Below are 27,480 nucleotides of genomic sequence, written 5' to 3' on the forward strand. Positions count from 1 at the left end.
TTGTTCCCATCCCCACCTACCTTCAGTCCACCCAAAAAAAAAAAAATCTATTCCACATTCCATGGGAGATCCATGCATTCCCTTACTCAAGCCCTCTTTGTTACTTAGCTTCTCTTTTACTACGTTAATTTATTTAATTATTAAATAAACAATTAAAACCTAATTTAAGTTGTATTAGGTTAATTCTACTGAACCATGAGCATGGAAGATCTTTCCATTTTCTAATATTGTCCTTAATTTCTTTCTTCAAAGACTTGAAAATTTTAATCATATAAGTTTTTTGCCTGCTAGACTTACCTCAAGGTATTTTATATTATCTGTGGTTGTGAAAAGTATTGTTTTCCTGATTCCTTTCACAATCCATTTGTCATTTGTGTATAGGAGGGCTACTGATTTTTTTTTTCAGTTATCAGTTTCTTGTACCAGCCACTTCCCTAAAGGTGTTTATCAGCTATAGGAGTTCACTAGTAGAATTTTGGGGGTTTCTTGTATATATTATCACATCATCTGAAAATGAGAATTCTTTCTTTCCAATTTTTGTTCCCTTGATCTCCTTTAGTTGTCTTATTGCTTTCACTAGAACTTCAGTTACTACATTGAACAGATAAATAGAGAGAGCACAGCCTTGACTTGTTCCTGACTTAAGTGGAATTGCTTTTAGTTTTTCTCCATTTAATTTGATGTTGGCTATCAGATTGTTGTAAACTGCCTTTACTACGTTTAAGTATATTCCCTGTGTTCTTAATCCTTCAGGGCTTTCATCATGAAGGGGTGTTAAATTTGGGCAAAGATTTTTCAGTGTTTAACATTTTTGTTGAAGATCAGTTGGCTAAAGACATGTCCTTTAATTCTGGATCTGCTGGCCTGCTCTGTAGATTTTCGTGTCTGTTTTTATGTCAATGCCATGTTGTGTTGGTTAAGACGGCTCAGTAATGAGCTTTGAAATCAAGCTTTTGATGTCTCTAGGCTTGTTCTTTTTTCCTCAGTTTCTTTGTTATGTGAAGCTCTTTGTGTTTCAGTATGAACTTGAAGAATTTTAGGGTTTTTAAAGCTCCTTGAAGAGCATCCTTGGTATTTGATGAAGACTATTATTGACTGTAGGTTCCTTTGGCATCATGAGCACATTAGCAACATTAATTCTTGCAGCCCATGAGCAAGAGTCTTTCTCTCTGTAGGTGTTACTTTTTCTTCAGTGTTTTATAATTTTCTTTATTGGTTTTGGATAATATCTTATTATACATTAATTGTGAGTCATGGCTATTATCCATGAGGCTACCATGATTTCTTTCTTAGATTTTAATTATCGGTATATAGAAATTATTGGGTTTTACATACGATCATGTGACCTACTACTTTACTGAATTAATTGAATAGTCTTGTTTAGACTATAGGTTTTTCTGTGTTAAGAGTCATATTGCATGGGATTAGTGATAATTTTGATTTCCTCTTTCTTGAAGAAATTCTTGATTGCTTTTTCCTTCTCTTAATTTCTCTCCCTTAAATTTCTGTTACTATACCATAACTTGTCTCTGAAGTCTCTGATTTTCCCCACTCAATATGCTCTCTAAGGGCTTTTTACTTATTACCTTTATTATCTGGGTGTAGGATCTTTCTGTAACTAATCTTGTCAGGGCCTTTATCATGAATAGATGTTGAATTTTACCAAATGCTTTTTCTTCACCTATAAAATGAGAAATATAAATTTTATACCTTTATCTGTATGTATATTTATTGATATTTGCACGTTGAACTATCCATTCATCTCTAGGGTGAATGAATACTATGCTCATGGTTCAATGGTTCATTAAAGTGAACTATTGAATTCAATTTGTAAGTATTTTGTTGAGAATTTTTGCAACTGTGTTCATCATGAATATCAGTCTTCTGGTTTTTTTGGGGGGTGTCTTTGACAGGTATTGGTAGTAGAGTAATGTTGGTCTAATAGAATGAATTCGGAAGCATCCCCTTCCTTTCAATTTCAAGGAACTTTTTGAGAATCTAGCATGTCTTTTAACTTCAAAATACCAAACTGTCTAGGAAGACAGGTACTCTTCTTCTCCCCTTTAACAAAATCCAGTGATAGAGATCCCAGAGTATGCTAATGCTTACTGTAAACGAAGATTTACACTGTACTAAAGATTAAATTGGGCACTGAATCTCTTCTTTTCTTATGTACTGTGTTCTTTAAGACACAGGTCAACTTAGCAGAATAAAATCTCATTTTACTCCACTTTCTCCCACATAGATTATTCCCTTCTTGTTCTTGTCTATTACACTGAGCTATTCTGAATCTCTTCTAGACAGCCTACGGCTCTGTCACGTACTGATTTCTCGACAGAGTCACCAAATTTGCCAATCAAAATCAAGAGGGTGCTACTTATTCAAGAATATCATGCTAGGTTGCTAACTATCGAGAAAAAAAAGATAATTGAGAATGGGGATCATTTATACTTTTGCCCCTTCCCCCAATTAGGATCCTAACACTGCAATAGTGTGGTTTATGACTCTCAAGCAACTTGTTTTATAGATTTTTTTTCTCCTTCATTGATTCATCAGGCTCCAAGCTAGGATATGCTCTTCTGACTTCATAAGAAGACCTCTCAAAACTACTACTTGAAACCTTCTCACTTGTGTTTTTCATCCACCTGGTTTTAGTTCCTAAGTTCTTCAGACAAAATGTCTGTAGTGTTGTTTCTGTGTTAGATGTGTTCAAGTTCTGTTCCTCCAGCTACTGCCTAACACCACCTCATCCCCCAACCTTGAGCAGGAGCATCAACAAATTCCTCATATCTCCTCAGGTTCATGAAGATTGCCTAACCACTTTCGCCTTCACCCCTTGTTAGCTCCCTCTGCCTAGGTGAGCTCTGGTCTTTGCTCACCATCTTGTTCCTCCTCAGCCCCAGGTGGTTATCTCAGAAGGACCCCAGCCTATCCTTCCAACCAGGCTGCACCTATGAAACCAGCTACAGCCAGAAAGAGGAACCATGCTAAAACTAATCCTAAAACAAATTAATTTTTTCTGTGACATCCTCTCATAGCCAGAGATATTCAGCAGAAGGTTTTGCATTAGTTAAACACCCTCTTCTTTAAAGTGTTTTGGGAAGGAAGTAAAAAACCTATTTTTATGCTAGGAGTTAGGGATTCCTGGAGCTCCCCCACAGTAATTCAGGATGCATTAGTACCACAGTGAAGGCTCTTCCAGCACACCTCACAGAGGGAATTTTTAAACCTGTAGTTTGTGTGTTTGTTTTTAGAAAAGGGTCACAGTTACTATATATGAAAAATGTCTCATTTGTATCTCCCCAAAGACGGCTGAAGAAAGTGTAAAATGCTCGGAAAACTATTTCTGTGAAAAGATGGTCCTTTTTAGAAATGTTATATTTCCATGCTCAGAATAATCCCAGCTGAGAAGTCTCTTCCCAAGAGTGTCAAATTTCTCATTTATCAAAAAAAAAAAAAAAAAAAGTCAGCAAAGTGGATACTCAGGTTTTACTCCCTGTACAGAGAACCTGTTCACACTTGTAACTATTAAAAAGTCTACTAGGAGATGGGTTGGTGGCCCCATCCTCCAACCAGGGGCCTTGCCTAACCTCTGGATATGGACTGCACAGGTTATCCCTCTGCTTTGTTCGGCATTTCAGCTAATCTCACCCCTGTTGGGTCCTGGGAGCCTCTTGCTTTCCTGGCATCTGGGATTTGGTGGCTACCGCTAGTTCCCCACCCCCCATTGCTACACACCTCTGTTCAAATTTCTGATCCTGTGTATATCATAACCATCTCCTCTCATACCTGATCCTGCCCCACCCATTTCCTCCCTCTCCCTCCATTCTACTTTCAAGTCCCTCCTACCCCCTACCTCCCATGAGTATTTTGTACCCCCTTCTAAGAAGGACTGCAGCATTCACATTTTGGTCTTCCTTCTTGAGCTTCATATCGTCTGTGAATTTTATCTTGGATATTCTAAGCTTTGGGCTAATATCCACTTATCAGTGAATGCATACTATGTATGTTCTTTTGTGACTGGGTTACCTCACTCAGGATGATATTTTCTAGTTCATCCATTTGCCTATGAATTTCATGAAGTCATTGTTTTTAATAGCTGAGTAGTACTCCGTTGTGGAAATGTACCATGTTTTCTGTATCCATTCCTCTGTTGAAGAACATCTGGGTTCTTTCCAGCTTCTGGCTGTTATAAATAAGGATACTATGAACATAGTGGAGCATATGTCCTTGTTATATGTTGGAGCATCTTTTGGTTATATACTCAGGAGTGGTATAGCTGAGTCCTCAGGTACTATGTCCAATTTTCTGAGGGACCGCCACTGATTGGACTGATTTCCAAAGTGGTTGTACCAGCTTGCAATCCCACCAAAAAGGGAGGAGTGGTCCTCTTTCTCCACATCTCTCCAGCATCTGCTGTCACCTGAGTTTTTGATCTTAGTCATTCTGACTGCTGGGAGGTAGTTGTTTCGATTTGCATTTCCCTTATGACTAGTGGCGTTAAACGTCCTTTAGGTACTTCCCAGCCATTCAATATTCTCAGCTGAGAGTTCTCTATTTAGCTATGCACCCCATTTTTAATAGGGTTATTTGGTTCTCTGTAGACTAACTTCTTGAATTCTTTGTATATATTGGATATTAGTCTTCTATTTCGTGTAGGATTGCTCAAGTCTAAAGGAAATACAGGGACAAAGAGTGGAGCAGAGACTGAAGGAAAGGTCATCCAGAGACTCCCTCACATGGAGATCCATCCCATATGCAGCCACCAAACCCAGTCACTATTGCTGATGCTAAGAAGTGCTTGCTGGCAGGAGCCTGATAGGGATGTCTCCTGAGAGGCTCTGCCAGAGCCTTACTGATACAGATGAGGATGCTTACAGCTAACTATTGGACTGAGTATGGGAATCCCAGTGGAGAAGTTAGAAAAAGGACTGAAGGAGCTGAAGAGGTTTGCAACCCCATAGAAGGAACAACAATATCAACCAACCAGATCCCCCCTCCAGAGCTCTTAGGCTCTCAGGGACTAAACCACCAACCAATGAGTTCACATGGAGGGACCCGTGGCTCCAGTCACATATGTAGCAGAGGATGACATTGTCTGACATCAATAGGAAGAGAAGTCCTTGGTCCTGGGAAGGCTCATTTCCCTAGTGTAGGGAAATTCCAGGGCAATGAGGTAAGAGTGGGTGGGTGAAAGGGGGAGCATCCTCATAGAAACAGGGGGTGAGGGGATGGGATGGGGGGTTTCTGTAGAGGAAACTGGGAAAGGGTATAACATTTGGAATATAAGTATATAAAATATCCAAGAAAAAAGAAAAAAGTTTACTTTGAACATATACCCTGAGTAAGGGAAAGCTAATTGATTTAGTTTATGATTGAGAATTAAAAGAGTAAACTGGGTTGCTGGCATGGTGAGCCCATCAGTAAATCTGTTGTGCAAGCAAAGGGCCCCAAGTTCAATCCCTAGTACCCACATATTAAACCTTAGCTTGAGGGCTGGAGAAATAACTCAGTGGGTAGGAGAGCTTGCAGTACAAGCAAAAGGACCGGAGTTTGCATTCTCACCAACCAGTTAGAATTAGGTATGATTGCCCATTCCCAAAACCCCAGGATTGGAGGGCAGAGACAGGCTGAGGCTGGGCACCAGCATGGTGGAAACAGGTTCAGGTTCAGACCTTATCTCAAAACCAAACAAACAAAATGGTGGTAAACAATAGAGGAAGACAACCAACATCCTACATGCATGCATACATGCATGCATGCACACATGCACAAAGGAAGACATCATGAACCCAACAAAAAGGAGGCAAGGACATGAAGATCACTGGGCTTGCTCCCAGTCAGTCAAGCTGAATGAGTGAGATTCAGGTTCAGTGAGAAACTTGTCAAGAAATAAAATGAAGAGTGATTGAAAGAGCCTGGCAATGACTTCTAGCTTCCACATGTGTACACATACATATGTGCACTCAAGCCACATACACAAGTATGATATAGCGGCTGACCCCTAGAATCCTAACACTTGGGAGGTAGAGGCAGAATGATCATTCAGAAGATTAAGCTAGCCAGGGATAGATACAAGACTCTGATTCCCACAACAGAAATGACCCTTGAAAAACTAAAGGGAAATGTCTTCTTCATGGCAGAAGAGCTTCATAGCTACATCAGTTATATAGTTATACATAGGGATGGCTGATCCATGTTCCTTTGGCACAGTATAAAATTGAAGGAAACCTAGATAATGAGGAAGAAGGTAGATTCGAAAGTGGCATTTTGCTCACAAATGACATGTTAACTTTGAAAAGTTGCTTCTTACAATCATTTAACTTTTTTCTCTATTTCCCCTCTATTTCTTCAAACAGCAGCTGGGGAAAGGTTAAAGTGGCTACAGCCTGCTGTACCCTGAAGGCTCTTTGTGGAACTCTATCTGGAACCCAAGGCAAAGGGTTATTGTGTCCTACCAGATGAGGTCTGTGACCTAATGATTGTTCACAACCCATCTTTCTTTCCTCCAAACCTAAGTGAGCTACAACACCAGGCTTCATGGAAGTAGATGCTTCACTTATTTTTTAAATACTCGTCAGGCATTGAGAAGCCCATGTTAAATTTCTTTAGTATAAAAATATATGCTAGAGTCTACTTTATCAGCTTATCAAGTGGTGTGTACTTCAAGGTTTTCTCTTTTTTTAATTAGAATATTTTTTATTTACATTTCAAATGTTATTCCCTTTCCTGGTTTACTGTCCATAACCTCCCTATCCCATCCCCTCTACCCCTGCTTCTATGAGGGTGCTCCCCCACTCACCCAACCACCATACCTTCCCGACTCCCCACCCTGACATTCCCCTACACTGGGGGTGAGCAGCCTTGGCAGAACCAAGGACTTCTCCTCCCATTGGTGCCCAACAAGGCCATCCTCTGCTACATATGCAGTTGGAGCCATGTGTATGCTTTGGTTGGTGGTTTATTCCCTGGGAGCTCTGGTTGGTTGGTATTGTTATTCTTACAGGGTTGCAAACTCCTTCAGCTCCTTCAATCCTTTCTCTAAGGGACCTGTTCTCAGGTCAATGATTGTGAGCATCCATGTCTACATTTGTCAGGTTCAGGCAGAGCCTCTCAGGAGACAGCTATATCAGGCTCCTGTCAGCATGCACTTCTTGGCATCAGCAGCATTGTCTGGGATGAAGCCTACTTCATCATGGTGAATTATCATTTTGATGTGTTCTTGGATTCAGTTTAAGAGAATTTTATTGAGTATTTTTGCATCAATATTCATAAGGGAAATTGGTCTGAAGTTCTCTTTCTTTGTTAGGTCTTCTTGTGGTTTAGGTGTAAGCATAATTGTGGCTTCATAGAAGGTAATGAGTAGTGTTCCTTCTGTTTCTATTTTGTGGAATAGTTTGGAGAATATTGGTGTTAGGGCTTCTATGAAGGTCTGATAGAATTCTGCACTAAAGCCATCTGACTTGCCTAGCAAGCTAAGGCCCTGGGTTCGATCCTCAGCTCCGGAAAAAAAAAAAACTCAAAACAATTCAAATGAGAACTTTAAAAAAAATGTATTCTGGGGTTGGGGATTTAGCTCAGTGGTAGAGCGCTTGCCTAGCAAGCACAAGGCCCTGGGTTCGGTCCTCAGCTCCGGGAAAAAAAAAAAGCCATCTGATCCTGGGCTTTTTTTGTTGGAAGACATTTAATAACTGCTATTAGATAGTTATTAAAATATTTCTTTATGAGTTATGGGACTGGGTTTATCTGATAGTGATTTAACTTTAGTACTTGGTGTCTGTCTAAAAATTGTCCATTTCATCCAGATTTTACAGTTTTGTTGAGTATAGGCTTTCATCAGATCTGATAATTTTTTGGATTTCCTCAGTTTCTGTTGTCATGTCTCCATTTTCATATCTGATTTTGTTAATTTGGATATTCATTCTCTCTCTCTCTCTCTCTCTCTCTCTCTCTCTCTCTCTCTCTCTCTCTCTCTCTCTCTCTCTCTCCTCTTGTTACTCTGGCTAAGGATTTATCTATCTTGTTGATTTTCTCAAAGAACCAGCTCCTGGTTTTGTTGATTCTTTGTATAGTTCTTCTTGTTTCTATTTGGTTGATTTCAGCTCTGAGTTTGATTATTTCCCGCAGTGTACTCCTTTTGGGTGTATTTGCTTCTTTTTATTCTAGAGCTTTTAGTTGTGCTGTTAAGCTGCTAGTATACAATCTCTCTCCAGTTTTTTTTTTTTTTTGAAGGCACTGAGAGCTATGAGTTTTCCTCTTAGCACTGCTTTCATTGTGTCCCATAAGTTTGGATATGTTGTGCCTTCATTTTCATTACATTCTAAAGCGTCTTCAATTTCTTTCTTTATTTCTTCCTTGACCAAGTTATCATTGAGTAGAGCATTTCTCAGCTTCCATGTATATGTGGGCTTCCTGTCATTTTTGTTGTTATTGAAGACCAGTCTTGGTCCATGGTGATCTGATAGGCTGCGTGGATTATTTCTGTCAACTTGTATCTGTTGAGGTCTGTTTCCTGACCGATTATATGGTTAATTCTGGAGAAGGTGCCATGAGGTGGTGAGAAGAAGGTACTGAGACAAAGGAACTGAGAAGAAAGTATATTCTTTTGTTTTAGGACGGAATGTTCTATAAATATCTGTTAAATCCATTTGGTTCATAACTTCTGTAAGTTTCTCTCTCTGTTTAGTTTCTGTTTCCATGATCTATCCATTGATGATAGTGGGGTGTTGTAGTCTCCCACTATTATTTTGTGAGGTGCGATGTGTGTTTTGAACTATAGTAAGGTTTCTTTAATGAATGTAGGTGCCCTTGCATTTGGAGCACAGATATTCAGAATTGAGAGTTAATCTTGATGGATTTTTCCTTTGATGAATATGAATTTTTTTGATAACTTTTGGTTGAAAGTTGATATTATTTGATGTTAGAATGTCTACTCCAGCTTATTTCTTGGGACCGTTTGCTTGAAAAATTGTTTTCCAGGCCTTTACTCTGAGGTAGTGTCTGTCTTTGTCACAGAGGTGTATTTCCTGTATGCAGCAAAACGCTGGGTCCTCTTTGTGTATCCAGTCTGTTAGTCTATGTCTTTTTATGGGGAAATTGAGCCCATTGAGGTTGAGAGATATTAGGCACCAATGATTGTTGTTTCCTGTTATTTTTGTTGTTATAGGTGGAATTATGTTTGCGTGGCTATCTCTTTTGGGTTAATTGAAGTTAGATTACTTTCTTACTTTTCCACGGTGTAGTTTCCCTCCTTGTGTTGGAGTTTTCCATCTATTATCGTTTGTATGGCTGGACTAAGATATTGTGTAAATTTGGTTTTGTCAAGGAATATCTTGGTTTCTCCATCTATGATAATTGAGAGTTTTGCTGGTTATAGTAGACTGGGGTGGCATTTGTGTTATCTTAGGGCCTGTATGACATCTGCCCAGGATCTTCTGGCTTTCATTGTCTCTGGTGAGAAGTCTGGTGTAATTCTGATAGATCTGCCTTTATATGTTACTTGACCTTTTTCCATTACTGCTTTTAATATTCTTTCTTTGTTTTGTGCATTTGGTGTTTTGACTATTATGTCGTGGGAGGAATTTCTTTTCTGGTCCAATCTATTTAGAATTCTGTATGCTTCTTGTATGTTTATGGGCATCTCTTTCTTTAAGTTAGGGAAATTTTCTTCTATAATTTTGTTGAAGATATTTATTGGCCCTTTAAGTTGGGAATCTTTGCTGTCTTCTATACCTAATATCCTTAAGTTTGAACTTCTCATTGTGTCCTGGATTTCCTGGATGTTTTGGGTAAGAGCTTTCTGTGTTTTGCATTTTCTTTGATGGTTGTGTAAATGTTTTCTATATTATCTTCTGCCCCTGAGATTCTCTATTTTATAACTTGTATTCTGTTGGCAGTGTTTGCATCTATGGCTCCTGATCTCTTTCCTAGGTTTTCTACCTAGGAGTTGTCTTCCTTTGTGATTTCTTTATTGTTTCTATTTCCACTTTTAGGTCCTGGATTCAATTCCTTCACCTGTTTGATTGATTTTTGTGTTTCCTCTTTAAGGGCTTCTACTTGTTTGCCTGTGTTGCCCTGTATTTCTTTAAGGGAGTTAGTTATGTTCTTCTTAAAGTCCTCTAATATCTTCATGAGTTGTGATTTTTAAATCAAAACCTTGCTTTTCTTGTGTGTTGGGGTGTCCAGGACTTGCTGTGGTGGGAGAACTGGGCTCTGATGATGCCAAGTGGCCTTGGTTTCTGTTGCTTAGGTTCTTGCCCTTGCCTCTCACCATCTGCTTATCTCTGGTGTTAGTTGGTCTTGTTGTCTCTGACCCTTCTGTAAGCTTGTGTGTCAGCACTACTGGGAGACCAGCTCTCTCTCCAAGGGATCTGGGTACATGGTGCTGTGGCACAGTATCAGATCAAGGTAAAGGTGGAAATTGGAAGGTTCCTGTCCCAGACTGCTCCTTGGTTCCTGTGTCCCGAGGGCTCCAGATGGGTTATTCTTGGGCCAGGACTGTGAGCAGAAGTGGTGGTCTCACCTGTGCTCTCAGAGTTTCAGCACTTCTAAGAATCCAGCTCTCTCCCAGCATGACCTGCATACAGAGAGCTGTGGCACGGGGTCAGCCAGTTCAAGGTTTTCTACAGAAGGTTCTAGTGATGGCTTACAGACTACTTTCTCCTCCATGAGCTCTAATGTCTAAGGGGAACAAGGGATCCTTCAGGTCTTTGATCAGATATTCTGCATTTTTTGTTCTTGTTTCAGTTTGTTTTTCTTAAGAGGAGTTTGGTTTTTGTTTCTGGTTTGAATTGACACAGAATCTCGTTGTGCAGTCAAGACTTACCTCAAACTCAGGATTCTCCTGCCTCAGCCTCCTGAGTTCTGGGATTTCAGGCTGCTGAATAAACTAATCATAGAAAAAAATCACCCTAGTGAGAAACGATTCATGAACTGTGCATACTCGTTTTGTGAGGTATTGGCAAAAACAGAAGGAAAACCCAAACCCCTTGTAGAGTTTAATTATTTCCAAAGAGTAACAAAAATAACTCAGACAGGCTGCCCGGGGATGTATAACTTACTGCAAATGAGGCTTGCTTTCTAAGAATGGTGGCCATGGGGGAACCAAATGCTTAGCAAGATGTAACTGAACACTCGCAGTCCAGCCCATTCTGCTATCTCGTGGAAAGCACAATTTGCCAGTAGTGGGAATAATGATGATAATGATGCAAATTAATAAACTTCTAGTGAAACCTCCATTCAAGCACATGCTGAGTAATTTAATTAGCCCTGGCTGCACTTTCTCTGTCAATTCCAAACTTACGTGGATTGGATTGTTAAGTACATTTTTTTTTTGACTCTGTGAGTCTGAGAAGTTTATTTTTACCTGGCAAATTATTTTAAACGTGAGACAAAGCAGGGCAGCACTGGTGAAATCACACAGGAAGCGCATGTCCTTGTTCCCGGAGCCTGGGCCCTAGCAACAGGGACCCCTGTGCATAAAGAGCCGGTGTGAGTTTCAGACCCCAGGCCTGCTCTAAATCAAGGGAATGGGAGAAATTGGAAATGACATCATTTACCCAGGGGCCTTTGCCATGGAGTTTCTCTTCTTTCTTTTACTTTTTCTGTCTCTTTTTTTTTTAAACTTTTACATCAGACTCAAAATTCACTGGCTTCATTAACATGTGTGTCTCTGTATTAGGCAAGAGGATGTTATTAACAAGGGATAGTCCCCCTCACACAAACCTTTTTTAAAATTTTATTTGCTTGTGTTCTCCCTCTCCCTACCCCTAAATACCTATTATATCTTTCCTCTCAAGACTAAGTGGCATCCTGTGCTGACTTTCTTGTACACTCTGAGGAGATACATTTCTTTATGTGCCCAGTTTTGGAAACAAAGCCATGGCGCCATGGAAGATGCTTGGTGCATCCTTGTCTCCTATTTACCCACAACTCCTTCCTTCCCCTTTAAACCTTATAGTTTTAGAGCAAAGGCGGGAATGAGGAAAAATAACTGTTTTGTGTGTGAGGCTGAAGATGATTGTCCCTGAAACTGATATGTCTATCTGATAACAAAAACTGTCCTAGCCTCCCACAGAAGACAAGCCGGGGGCCTGGGAAGAACAAAGCCTGTCTCTCAGAGGAGTAGGGAGTGTGGGGGTCATGTGCAGTCTCTCATCCCTGTGGCACCAGCCAGAGCCCACAAACCATTTTATCATCCTTGGCCCTAGGAGATCAAGAGAGGCGGTGTTTGGAGGGTCGCCCTCAAGGCTGAGTTAAGGATTTGGTCTTTTGTTTGCCCCAGGGACTTCTTTCCCCTTGTCTGCTCCTAGGACACCCAGCTCCATGGGCTGAGACAAGGAATGCTTCTGGGCCACATTGCTTTTCTTCCTGGTCTGGTGTCCGTGGAGGTCTTCATTAGGATACATATCCCTCAGGGTCTCTGCTCCCTGAATAAATTCAGAGCCGTTTATTGGTGGCTGGACACAAGAATTTTTTTTTCTTTTTATTTTGAGAATCTGTTTCCCCTTCCAATCAAAATCACTTTTGGCTGTTGTCTGTAGAAAGTTTGCACACTGTATGTATTAAAAACCTTAAAAACATTTTTTTCGGTCCCATGGGGAGGTCTAGCATTCAGAGAGTTGCTCCAATGTTGTCAAAAGTAATATGAATATCTGCAAAATATGTTTTATCCAAATGTATAAAGCTTAGGTGTATATTGTCTAAGTTGCTGGCAATAAAATGTTAATAATAAAATGTTAATGGCATGCAATGTGTTTTAGGAGGAAGATGAGAAAAATAATTTAAGATCAATTGATGGCTATGAAACTTTAAATGTTACTAAAATCTTTTTAGTTGTTACTAAAATCTTTTTAATTGTGTGTTTCATTGGATCATCTGGAGAGCTTCATTATTTTACCAATGTCTAAGCCCTGGTCAGGACCCAACAAGCAAAGCAAGTAGGCTATCAGTGTATTATAGGGTCCCTTCCTTCTTACACAGTAGCCGGATAATTAGATCAGTGAGAGAATGAAAATGCAGATACTTTCCTCCAATCACTCCAAGGTGCGGCTAAGGAGAAGGGTTTTAGTGTAGTTATGAGGAAGAGAAGAATGAGAGGCATCTGGAAGTGTCCAGACTGAACCTGGCCATGAGACGAGAGATGGAGGGAAGGGGAGTAGCCAAGGACCAGGAGAGCACGCAGCTGAAGTGGCAGGTTTATATAGATAGGAAGCAGACACTAAGGAAAGGGAGTGAAGCCCAGTGCCTAGGCTGGAGAGAGATGGGATGGGATGGGGGCGCGGGGGGTGGGGATTCTAGGAGGAGCCACTGGCACCAAATCAGCCTTGTCCAGGGTTACTTTGGCGTCCCCCACTAAGAATCCTCACTGGGATTCTGAAAAGCACAGATTTCTGCTGTGAAATTCTCTTCTCTCAGCAAATTTTGTGTCTTCACCCTGTCCAGAGGGAACCCCTCTTACTGGTGTGCGTCTCGCTCTCTCAAGCGCACTTTTCTATAGGCCTGTGAGTCTCTTAATTGTGGTAGGCAGCAATTTCATATCCAGCAACTCATTAAATCAGGATATCTGACATGGTATCCCTGGAATACGGCCAGAGGGTTAGTTTTCTAGCAAGTTCTCAAAGGACACTGACACTACTGCCATGCAAAAATGGAAGAACAGGGAGCCATCAATAGGAATAAGGGGCTGGGTGATAAATTCAACTAACTTCCTGAGGCGGACAGAGGTGGTAGGTGAGGAGTGTTCCCTACACAGACTAACAAAGAAAGCAGCCTGTGCAAGGTAGCTTTTGACCACATGAAATACAGTCATGATGACTGAGTACATACACTTCAGATTTTAATTTTAATTAATTAAATTTAAAATAGAAAACTGATAGTTGATCTAGCTAGGGAAAATCTTTAAATGTGGGCAAGCACATGGAATGTCTTCAACTACAACTTTTATACTAATTTAATGCAGGTCAAATATTTCCTATGAAACTCTACATGACAGATATTAAAATTTTAGCATGAGCCCAGCATGATTGCTTATACCTGTAATCTCAGCACTCCATAGAGGTAGGTAGGAAGATTTCATTTTTATTTGAGGGCAGTTAAAGGCTACACATACTTTGTCTCAAAAGTGAAACAAAATACTTAGTGTAAAATAGAATTTAATAGCTGGCCAGTAATTCTCATACATGTCAGAACTGTTGGTGAAGGTCTATGATCTCAGCTACCGAATCAGGAGGACGTCAAGTTAAAGACTGACTGGACAACAGAGTAGACGTAGGTCAGTCTCAATGGCTGTAGCTATAGTTCAATTGTAAATTTATTTCTTTGTATGTTCTAAGTTCTGGGTTCTAGGTTCTATCCTTAACAACAGACAAAAATACACACACACACACACACACACACACACACACAGCATGTTGAAGTAATTTTGCTCTATTTGCTAAATATATGAATTATATAAAACAGTGTTGTTAACTGTACAGAAATAATTACTTTTTACTCATTAATGTGCCTACTAGAGAACTTGAAATGACCTATAACACAGTCATATTCCTACTGGACAGCATGCTGTATATTGAACGGTGTACACTAGAACAGCCATGAGATACATGTTGCTACTTGATTTTAGTCAAGAAAAATTACTTAGAATGTACCTCTGGCTCAGTAGCTACATTTTAAGCCTTTAATTTAAGCCTGTCTCACTCCATAGATAGAGACCATTGGCATCATGACAGGGGACTCTATTGAACAGCTGTGGTCTGTCTTTTCAATAAATTCAGAGATAAGATCTTTTCCTATATCAGGGGAGAAGATTACTAAAGCTAAAGTGGCAAGGGAGGTAAAGAAGACTGTAATGGACACGGTATAAAATGAAAACTCAGTGAGACAAAGAACAGTTTCCTAAGTTAAAGACAGTAAGTAGAAGAAAGCCCAACAGGAAGATGTCTAAGGATGCAGTGTTGAGGTTGCCTCTCTTCCCTGCCTTCCTACCTCTTTCCCTCCCTTCCCACCTTCCCTCCCACCCTCCCTCTGTCCATCCTTCACTTCTTCTGGGACAGAATCTCACTGAGACAAAATGGGCTGAAGCCTGCAATGCTCCCACCTCAGCCTGGGCTTACAAACACACAATAAGTGGAGCCACTCCCAGTGGGATAAAGGCTGAGATGTATCGGAGGGTAGATGAGCCTAGCAGTGACAGTGAATGACACCAGCAGGATCTTAATGCCATGATTTGAGTTTTTGAGGATGAGAGCTGGTAACAGAGATGAAGAAGATAGCTGCTGGAGATGGTCAAGGCCAGAAGTTGGTAGATGGCTATGGTCTGAAAAGGGGAAAATTAACCCAAGTTGATGATTAGAATTCCAAGACATGGGGGGAAGGACAGAGAAGTGCTGACTATAGTGTTTGGGGGAAAGAAAGGTCATGCTGTTTCGTGAAGCAGCCTTGGACATCCTCAGACAACCACAACTTTCCTTTTGTAATCTGTGAGGCACCATGTATGTCTCTGGTGAAGTTCTGTAGGTTTTAGACCATGATGTTTTATAGCCCTTAACCCCCTCCAGCCCCACCACCTAGTGCACAAACATGCCATATATTTATCACACAGAGATGTATATGATGGTTAGAATAATGCTTCCTTCCTTTCTCTTAGTATCCAAATTTCAGGAAATTTATGTCAAATCAAGGTTAATACTCTTGTAAACCAAATCCACAGAGTAAAGGTAAATCTGAAGACACCCAGTAAAATCCTACATATCTCTACACTCCCCATCTTCTTGTTCAGTTTTCAATCAAAAATTGGAATGAAAGCATCCCTGGGGCAATGTCCAAGAGCTGAGTCATGCCATTATTACACAAAGAATTTGAACAACAGAAGGATGAGTTCATCATAAAGATGAGACAAACGGACTGGACTGAGCACTTCAATCCCGTTCACAGTGTGCTGACTTTCCACAAGGTGCTGTGCTCAGTTCCATATATGTGTACAGTCCTGGAAATGAACCCAAGGTAAAGTGCAAATATGAACACCAAGGGGTAAAAGAGGCACAACCAGTGAATTCCAATGGCCCGATTCTCGGGGTAGAGCCACCAGGTGATAGAAGCATTGGCTGATCAGACCAAACTCCAAAGTCTAGCATAGAGAAAGCTAAACAAGAGAAACTACATCCATCTACACAAAGACAACAGTCTGAATGCCATGACTGATATTTTAATCCCTCAGTACGCAGAGGTCAGGGATTTATGTGCCAGGAGTGGATCAGTCACGCAAATATAACGGTAATGGAGAGCTTGTGCCTGGGGCGATGTGTCAGCCTGTGTCATCTTGGATGTCCCAGACACTGCACACGACACATGCCAGGATATCCGAAATGCTAACCTCCACTTCCTTCTTACTGGGCTCAACATCCTTTTCAGGGATAATTAACAATTTGGTGAAATTGATTTTGAAAAGAGGGGAAACAAAGACCACGTTTGATTTATTTATTTCTCCTCTTTCCCTAAGATCTCTTTCCCCTCTGTACTCTGTATAGTTCAAGTTGGTGATGTAAACAATTGACTCTCATTTTCTTCTTGAATTTTGGGTAACTCTATAGTCAAAGGGCCATCTGGATACATTCCTTGAAACTCTCCTATCTATGTTTCTAGACCGTTGGTGGAGACGTGCAGTCCGAATTGCGCACAGTATTCTGGGAAAGGCATGGCAGTGAAATGGAAAAACTTAGCGTACCCAGATAGGCCTCCATTTGGGGCTGCACATTTGGATATGTGAGGCCAAATCCTCATTCCATGGGGCTCTGGGGAAGCTTTGGTCAGCATGTAATTCGGTGTGGGTTGGGCAAGGAAAAGACAGGAGAACATGAAACTGCCAAGTTTGAAGCCTGTTACGCAGTTGTGACCTGACCTAGAATGTGGTGCCGAGTTGTGTGTGGGGAACTCAACCATAAAGAGGCAGCTGTGGTCTTATTAGTCGTGAACTCGAGATTGTTTTTACAGAAGATGAATTGCCCCTAAATGATTGATCTGGTATTTGGAGGAAATGCTGTTCTCTGCTTCTCCTAAATGGAGACACTAACCAGATGCTTGTCCCACGCCCAGAATGGGCATTTGTGGTGTGGCTTGTACCATGGTCTACTATAGGATAATGGCCTCGGACTGACAGTTCCCCTTTAAGTAGCAAACTTGCATTTTTCATCTTACTATTATATGCCAGAGGCACTGAATAACAACCTTCATCCTTTCATGCGCCACATGTGAGTGCCAGGTTTAAGCTGATAAAAGCTGGAAGGAGCTTTTTCTAAGAGGTATGACTGAGGGTGAAAATAGGAATATTCAATAAGAGACAGTTACCCCTCCTAGAGGACAATCAGAGACACTCTTTATGAGCATGGACTCAATACAATTTTAAACAAGGGGACATGGCCCTCCCTCTGCTCTGGGAGGTTTTACTGTAAATAAGTTGTTCGGATGATAGATTAGATTTGCCAGCTTCAGCATTGCCCGGCAGGGTCTAACCTGGAGAATCAGGGGGCTCACAGGAAAATTAGTAGGTGAGAGAAGCAAGCCTCCACCCTAGGTCAGCTGGTCAAACTCCAAACTGGTAAGTAGCCAGGACAGGAGAGTTATGGTATGGGTGAACCCAGTGTCCTGGTCCCTGCCTTCTTCCTAGCCACAGACAAAATCCTGAAGCTTCTGCTGAACAACTTTGCACAACTGTAGACACGGCACCCTCCAACTTCTGTCCAAAGTCAAAATTAAGAGTACAGGTTTTCTTCTTTGTTCTTCCCTAAGCTTTACCGTCAGACTAGACTTTCTTCTGAACCTTCCTCCGTTTGTCTCATCTTCTACCCTCCTTGTGGACATTTCAATCTTTGTAGGGGGTGACAGGGTAGTGAACCACATGACTGAGGTGTCTTGGTCTTGAACATGAAGATTATTTCCAGATGTGAACTCTAAGGAGTCAAGTGTTAGATCAGCTGTTTGATGAGAATAAAAGCCTTGAGGGTAACCTTTCCAATTTGAATAGCATTTGATTACCACAGAGCACATTTGCTCTGGGCTCATCTGGTTATCACAGAAGCTGTATGGAATAGGCTAGGCAGGTACTCATTCCCAACACTACAGGTGAAGAGACGGAGCTCACAGCTGACTCTATCCCATAGGAAGACTCTCTCTGTTTCTCTGTCTCTGTCTCACTCTGTCTCTCTCTGTCTCTGTCTCTTTCTCTGTCTCTCTCTGTCTCTCTCTCTCTCACACACACACACAAACACACACACACACACACACACACACACACACACACACACACACACACAGCTTAGTAGCTTAGTGCTATATCAGGCTTGATCTGGGTTTGCCATGCCACCCAGCCCTGTTCTACAAAAGAATATGGAATGACAAGGGACCAGTAGCATCGTCTGACCTCATCTAATTATCTCTGACTCCTCCTTCAGCTGTGGTTTCCTCCAATGAGATCATTATAACATTTTCTTTCTGGTTCCTAGAGTTGCATGCCTTGGAATGCATCAAAGTCTTTCCGAACAGCAACTTCTTACCAGCACAAGTTGGATAGGAACAGGTTTTGGTTCACATCAGATAAAAACCAGGCTGATGATTACAAAGCTCATCATATGATTCCTCTTTCCACCTGCCCCCTTTCCTTACAAGTACACGACTGAAAGGCAGTCTGTTTTGCTAGCCACCACCAAGAAAACAAGCTTGCTCCTTTTAGTCTGCCTGTGATGTACAGCTCTGGGAAGAACTGGTTACAGGATATGCCTCTGGACTCCTGTAGAGTTTTAGCCAGTATGCAAAGGCTTTGGAGACATTTTCGGGACAAAGTTTTGTTTTTATTTTGAATTATGGAATCTTTATCACAATCTAAGATGTTAGGAGAGTCTTGTACGATAGCTCTCTACCTAGAATACCCAGGTAGCTCATTCTCTCGCTTCCTTTGACTATTCACTCCTCCAGCCTCATCTTTCAATAAGCCCTCATCACCATTCCCTACCCTATTTAAAATCCTCAGCCTACCCACCTTCACTACATTTCTGGTCTCCTGTGCATTGCCCTACAATTCCTTTGCCTATAGCATGTACTACCAAAAGCACAACGTAACTTAACTATTCTATTTGTACTTCATTGCCTGTCTCCTTCTTGAATTAAGTTCTAAGAAGGGACAGAGTTGGGCTTTTGCTGTGGCTACAATATCCCAAGTACCTCAAGCAGTAATTGCTCAAAAATACTTTGTTGAATCATTAATGTTCTCTCATCAATGTATTTCATAGCCCTCTTAGACTTCCAGAATGTTCTTTTTCTTGTTTTTTTTTTCTTACTAGTGTTACTTATGTAATATAACTCCAAAATCCCTAATTTGCCTCTACTTGTAAATAATTCCACCATGCTAATTGATCTTTAAAACTAAAAGGGACATTTATTAAACACAGAGGCTCAAGATAATGTCTCTCACATATAGGGATTTGTTGTTCAACCATATTTGGTTAGTTCTTTTTTTAAATATTTATTTATTTTATGTATGTGAGTAAACTCTAGCTGTACTCAAATCAGATACACCAGAAGAAGGCATCAGATCCCATTACAGGTGGTTGTGAGCCACCATGTGGTTGCGGGGAATTGAACTCAGGACCTGTAGAAGAACAGACACTGCTCTTAACCACTGAGCCATCTCTCCAGCCCTGGTTAGTTCTTTTAAACTGCCTATAGAGCATAAAATATTCATAAAAATATGTGGGTGGTTTTGTTATTTTGATAATTGTGAAATGCTTTGTCAACATCATTGTTGGCCACCCAACTTCCTTCTTTCTACTTTCTGTCACAATCATGGCCAACTCAGGTGTGTTACCTAAAATACCATGCAGAGGTCAGTAGCTATTGCTGTGTATATTAAAGGAAAGATAATCTATTCAGAATAAAATATGGTGGAGAGAAATTGAGCACAGGAACACATAATCACCCATGTAGGCCATTGCATATATAATCTGAACGTTATCCTACAGAATATATTGGATGCTATTGGAACACATTGTGGGGAGGGGAGTTGGTATGAAACTCCATGTAAGGTTGATCACAATATTTTTATTAGTTAATAGAGAATTATCTTCCCAGTAGGTCAAGCTGCTCATGGAACTACATTATTAACTGATAATTACATAATGATTACAAATGCAAAGTGAATGAACTTGGGTCTATTTTACTGGCAGTGATGATAGTCCTGACTCTAGTTAGCAAAGATACAAACACTAGACCAGATGTTCACACTAGCAGGTACTCACATATTGACGTAAATCTCTTGTCTTGATTTAATGATAACATATTTTTGTGTTAATGGTCACTTTGACATTTTTATCATCATAGTATTATATATATATACATATATATGTATATATATATATATATGAAGTTTACATGTTAAAGTATGCTGGTGTACAAGCTTCCAGCATATTGTAAAGGTCATTATACCTTATGTTCATTGCTACGTGGTAACGCTGAAAAGACTCTCAAGTCACAGTGTTGAATAAGGAGACTGTAGTGTGACTCCCCCTCAACACATATATCTTCATATATGTATGTATTCAAGGAGAATGGATTACTCACATTATTTATAAAACTAAACCGAGTATGATTTTTGTCAAGCCCAAACACTGAATCTTTTATCCCACATGTGTATTGGATGATCTATCACTGTACATGAGTACAGCAAATGTATTCTTTCAGTTTAGAATACAGCTTTCATTGTGTAGTAAAATCGATCAGTCCTTACAACTGTGGTATTGTCTTTTCATTCTATGCTGAGAATTTAAACACACATATACTAAGCCTATAGCAAGTTGTGTCTGCTTACATTTTAAAACGTCTAAGTTACTTATACTATATTTCAGTGATAATGGCATTCAGGTATGTGGCACAGAGCAATGATCATGTAGAATGGCATTAGAAATTTGTTCAATATAACCATTTGTTGCTATCTTGAACATATAAAACACTTTGTTAGCACAAAGAAACAACTATCGGGGAGATCAAAGGCCAAGAATAGATCATTCACATAACAGAACTTCAGGTATTTAGAAATACAAAACCTTTCTCAATCTCTAGTGGCCACAGAGATATAGGTTAAAAATATTGAGATTCTGATTTTCAGCTTTCAGGTCGGCACAAACTAAAAGAAATACATTATAAATGTTGAAATGAGTTTCAAGAAAGGAATGATACAGTTGGAGTGTAACCTCACAATGTTTTAAAAGATTTATCTTTTTAGAGCTCTTTCATAGTTACAGTAAAATTGAAGGGAGGTACAGAAACATCCATAATCTTCTTACCTTTATGTAAGCAGCCTCCTGTTTTTGAACAAACCCTACCAATGTGGAACCTTTGTTATAATTACTAGACGTACATGGATAAATCACTAACCAAAGTCATGGTAACATGAGGATTTCCTCTTGGTATTGGTCATCCTGTGGATTTGGACAGGGGTGAATAGTGGTACATTATACACCCTCACCATATCAAGAATATTTTCACTGCTCAAAAAATACTTGCTGGAAATATATGCCGTTCCCTCTTCTCAGTCGTCTTAATTAGGGTTTTATTGCTGTGAACAGACACCATGACCAAGGCAACTCTTATAAAGGACAACATTTAATTGGGGCTGATTACAGGTTCAGAGGTTTAGTCCATTATCATCAAATCAGGAAGCATGGCAGCGTCCAGGCAGGCATGGTGCTGAAGAAGGGGCTGAGAGTTCTACATCTTGTTCCAAAGGCAGCCAGGAGAAGACTGTCACCCAGGAGGCTAGGAGGAGGGTCTCAAAGTCATCCCTACAGTGACATGCGTCCTCCAGCCATGTCAGTCTACAGAAACCTTTTTCCTAACCTTTCCCTGTACCCATGGTTTACTCACTTCTAGAGTGTCACACAGTAACTCTACAGCACTCATACTTTTTTGATTGGTTTCATTCACTTAGCAATATGGCATGAGATGACTTCCATGTCTTTAATGGCTTAGTGACTCTTTCTTTTTAGTGCTGAATAATGTCTCACTGTCTAGACATACCACACTAGGATATCTGTCTACTCACCCAATGGGGTTATCTCTCTCCTAGCTTTGGGGCACTCAGGGATTATTGCTTTTGTGCTATTTACCTGGTTTCCTCACATCCTCCTCCTTCTCCAAGTCGAAATTTTTTACTTGTGTGAAAATAGAGTCATCTTGGCTTGGGGTTCATCCTAGTGATCTTCACTTGATCATCTACAAAAAAAGAAGAAGAAAGAAAAGGAAAGAAAAGAAAAAGAAAAAGAAAATCCACTTCCAAAATGGATTAGTAGATCCATATTAGTAGAAATTCTGAAGTTAGGACTTCAACCAACATTGCTGATCAGGCATCAGGGAAAGAAGTGGGGTTATAGTTTCATTCTTAGGCTTCCTTGCTTATCTACTGTATTTCTGGTTTGGTTCCTTATTTATTAAATACCAAAACTGTGAGCACCCTTTCTGACCCACTTGTCCTTTCTCACACTACATGTTCATCCAACCAGACCTTTTCAGTCTTTCTTTGCATTTCTACTTCATCACACGAAGAAGCAGAACACGTGTTTTTATCAACAATGGCGGAGAGTTGAAGGTATCACTTCCTAACAGAAGCAGGTCAAGAAATCATACACACATCACAGCTCCTGGGGAAGCTTTGCTCGAGTCTGTTTCTCTTTTCTCACTAATCCCTCACAATGCCCCTGCTTCATAACGTAATTTAGCGAAATTAAGCTCAAACAGCCCCAAATTACGTAATTAATTACATTTGGCTTCAATTACATTGACTAATTGGTCCAAGCCTGCTCACAGACTACCTATAGCCTAAGGTGGAGTAAGCAGGTGGTAGAGGTTCATTAACTTCATTTGTAGCAGCTAATTTGGTTTTTTGAAATTGTTACAAATCTCCGCTGAATCCCAACAAACATCAGGTGTATGTCACTTAGCCCATGTGTACTGTGATATATATGGTCACGTGATTTTACATCAAGGGGTCTTTGTTGTATTGATCCTGTACTACAACCCCGACCATCAAACTCTCCACACTCATCCATTCCAATAAAGCCAAGTTCATTTTTCTGACATGGACTAGATCTTGGCCTCGGAGGCAAGGGTTGGGTTGTGGGAACAGTAGGAATGACTACATGTCCCAGGAGCTCAGTCTCCCACAGTCACATCTCCTCAACAGTTCAGAATGAGTCATGTTGATGAAATAGTTGCCGTGAATCTAGGACTTTAGGTCCTGGCTATTCAAACCGCCCTTTCAAGTGTCTTTGAGCTTCAGAAATGCAGAATTAAGGGTGAACACTACATAAAAATCTTCAATCTAACAGGCTACCTTGTATGCATTAGACTTGCTAGCATGGCAGTTTGGGGTTCTTTACATTGTTGTAGCTAGACTTAACTAAAACACTGTTTGGGGTGTATTGAGAATTGCACAATAGAATTCTGTATGTTCACATTTCTGTTCACAATCACACACATCGACCTTCTGAACATGTTCATCTCTCCCACTGGAAACTCTGTGCAAATTACACACCAACTCTGCATTTCTGTTGCCCATGCTACTGTCCTGTTTTCTGTCTCAATGCATTTATCTATCCTAGACGTTTCATATGCGTGGCATCTCCAACATATGCATGGATGGAGCAATGCATATGGTGCTTATCATTTTTAATACATAGTCATGTCTTCCAGTTGGTGCATGTTGCAGCATGCGTCAGAATATTCCTCGTTGGTAAAGCTGACCAATACTAAACTGTGTGCCATGTTTTGTTCTGTATTACTATGAACACTTGGGTTATCTCCACTATTTCTGTTGTGCACGCAGCTGTGAACACAGGCATGTAAATTATAATTTAGGTTTCCATAACTGTTGAGCACTATGAACATAAAGTCAGAGCATCTAAAAAGGAGTGGTTCCATGTCAAAACTCGTAGTGTGGATCGTTCATCAAACTTCAGATAAATGAAATTCTGGTCATCAGTTCTCTAATCGCTGTAGCATATGCTCATTAATGTGAAAACGGAACCCAGGCAACGTAAAGGGACACAGTAGAACTCTAACGTCAGCATATATGATAACAAAGGTTGTAGTCTTTACAGTAAGGATTAGCATTTCATTTAAAAATACATTTCTAATCAAACCATGACACTTTAAAAAAAAATCCCACTTGATTCACAGTTACAAAGGCTGAACACATCTTCCCAGAAAATAAAAATTCTCCATGTCCCCTTTAGCTCCCTGAAGATTCTCTATAGTAGCACTACCCCAGAGATTCCTATTACCCTTACGGTATTTGAACGGGGGGGCTATTTTCTTTGATCTCATTCTATAATGTATTTATCTACCTTAACTCTCCCACTAGATCTGTAGCCAAAATCTGAACGTGGTATTAATGGGCTGCAGTCTCGCTGACGGTAATAACAGAGTGGCTTGCTACCCACATGATAAGATCAAGATGCATATTTGAATTGACTGTATTTATGTTCCAGATGCAAGATGATTATCTCGCAGCAGAGGCAACATGATTTAATACATAAGGCGCAGGGCCAGAAATCAGGAAATCTGGATTTTATTCCTGGCTTTATCACTTGGGCCATGTACACATGAATGTAGTATTTTGTAATTGCATTGTTCTTTCTGACCCTAAACTGCTTCCTCCTGCCACTAACGTGCATTACTGTGTTCAGCCATGACACCAGTGCCTTGCTCCCCTTTCCTTCTGCCTTTCCCCCCCTTTTCCTCATCTTCCCTATCTCTTACTAAATTGCATTAAATTTTTATCCCGTGAACAGTGCATAAACTTGTTTTCACCTTCTCTAACATGCAGAGGATGTCCCTCCCTAGTTACCATGTTTCCCGTTTCCCCAAATTTCTCCTCTTATCATTAATATTTTTCCCATCTTCTATTTCACTATACAGTCTCACTCAACTTCTTTCCCATCTTCTTTTTAGCAGTTTCACAAGCTTGAGTTATACATCAAAGCTTTATTTTTTATTTACTTTTTAATTTATACGCATTGGTGTTCTGCCCAAATGGATGTCTGCGTGAGGGTTTGGATCACCTGGAACTGGAGTTACAGACAGTTTATAAGCTGCCCTATGGGAGCTTCAAAGCTTTGGAAGAGCAGCCAGTGCTCTTAGTCCCCAAAGACTAAGCCATCTCTCTCGTCCCCAAACATAAAATCTTACCCACCAAAAATATTCCTCTAAGAAATGCAATGTAAGCATGCTATAGGGCACAAAAGCAAACAAAGAAACATGCTAGAGGACGGGTGGTTGGATGGGTAGTGTCTCTGTATCTGCAGGACAGGCATTCAGTGAACTGAAAGATGCGCTGAGTCCATCCTACGTCACTGAGAAGAGGTTAGACAGCAACATTCTCATGATCCATGAATTTTCTTGAGAATGTAACACCTCTTCATCTCTGCCATGGGGTAGTGTTCAGGGTGAAGAGTGTCTGGAATGGTCTTTCGGCTCATGTAAAGAACTAGTCATAACAGCACACAGAGAATGGAGAAGGCTAGTCTACAACTAGGATTGCCAGCAATGCAGGGCTATATGATCACCGTCCTTCACCTTTAAAAGTGCGGGTCATTGAAGCAGCCCAGCACTGGTCTGTAAAAGGGCTAAGAACAGTCTAATTGCTTGGACAAAGCTTGGTGTTTTCCTAGGTCATGTTGGCAAACAAGCAAAGAGGAGAAAGTTGGAGAACAGTTACTTTGACCAGAATGTGTTGTTTGGAATTGTATTTTTTGTTCCTTTCAAGTTCCAATAGTTATATACAGAGTGACTAAGGGTACAGTTAGCACTCAGTAATTTTTGCCTCAATAAAATACTACTGGCAAAAATAAAGATCCGCATTTTCTTGACCTGGATACTGCTGCAAAACACAGTGTGCTTTTGATAATAAATATGAGATGCAGTGTTTTTGAGACATGAAGCAGTTTAGTAATCTCAATTGTGTAAACGTACACGTTTGCACACATCCTTGAGAATATATCTATAATCTCTACTTTAAAAAATGGAGCGGGCAGGCTGAAACATAAAATTACAGACCACTTTGGCACACAGCAGATAGGATGAATTAAAGGGCTTCCTGTGATCTGTGTTCTCAAAGAGCTGTTTTCTGTCTTTTGTTTCGCCTTTTCTAGTATTCTTCTTTTAAGAAAAGCACAAAAGGTATCACTGAAGCCCCTGCCACTGTCCAGTCTTCCTCTTTCTCAGAGGTTGGCATTCTTCTGAAATGAATGCAAACCCTTCCTGTCTATGCCTTAATTTTAACAATGTGCATGCATATCCTCAATCAACATATAACACTGAGAATTCCTCTTAAAAACACTGAATTCCTTACAAGATCATGTCACAAATAAAAAAGATTTTGTGACTACTTTTCAATCAGAAAAAGTCACTGATTTTTTTAATAAATTTCTTTCTTAAATATACTGTCTATATTCAACATATTTTGTAGTTTTTTTTCAGTATTTAGACCAAGGTACAGTACTTCCAATAGTATACAAGAACTAACACATTTAACAAACTTTTTTCTCGAAACATGGTTAGATGCTACTTGATCCTGGAGAATTGCAGAACATATGGTTCTGAACAGTATCACTAGCTACAGCCAGTATTTTACATGACCATCATAATAAGTCAGCTTGGACTGCCCTTCAGCATTTGAATTTTGGTATAATTGAAATAAGGTTGACCCTCAGCTGATGAACTGATACTTGTAGACTTTGTTCTCAAATGCATTGTTGGGGAGTTGATAGACCATTCTGTTTTCATATATGGTAAAAATGTCCCATGCTATTAAAAATAAAGAGGATGAGGAATCAGAGTTGAATCCAGACCCCAGACTTTGCTTTTCTCATAGGCTCTGTAGTCTATGAAGAAGGGAGTTGCAGATTCAAGAAGAAAAAGAGCCAGTCTAGAAAAGCATGTGATTTGCCAGCCATTAAAACAAATCCCAGGGCGTATACCTATCCCAAGAGCATACTTGTGACGTTTGAAACAGAGCAGATGCTGACAGGACTTCAAAAACTCTACAAATTCCCCGAAAGTTATACTCAGTCTTTGTATGTGTGCATCTCTGAGGACAAAGTATGTACTTGGTTCTACAAAGCCATAAAAGAGATCCTCTTTCCCTGAAACTTTGAAAAACTCCTGGTGTAAGGGGAAAATGGGGAAATCTGAGAACATGTGCTATGGGCTCCATGAAAAGACCAAGAGGAAGTTAGCAGTTGTGGGTGCTGCTGTGAATCCGATACTTGGGCAGCACTACAGTGTCTGGGTGGATAGTACCCACAGTGTCTGGGCTGTGCTTGTAACCAGTCTCTTATCTTCTTAGTCTCCTTGCTAAACAAGCAGTTTTAGTGAACCCTGACCCTGCACACCATAACAACCATTGCCATTAGGGTTCACCCAGCCATAATGGGAGTA

Source organism: Rattus rattus, chromosome 6, assembly GCF_011064425.1.
Source record: "Rattus rattus isolate New Zealand chromosome 6, Rrattus_CSIRO_v1, whole genome shotgun sequence".
Classification (NCBI taxonomy): Eukaryota; Metazoa; Chordata; class Mammalia; order Rodentia; family Muridae; genus Rattus; species Rattus rattus.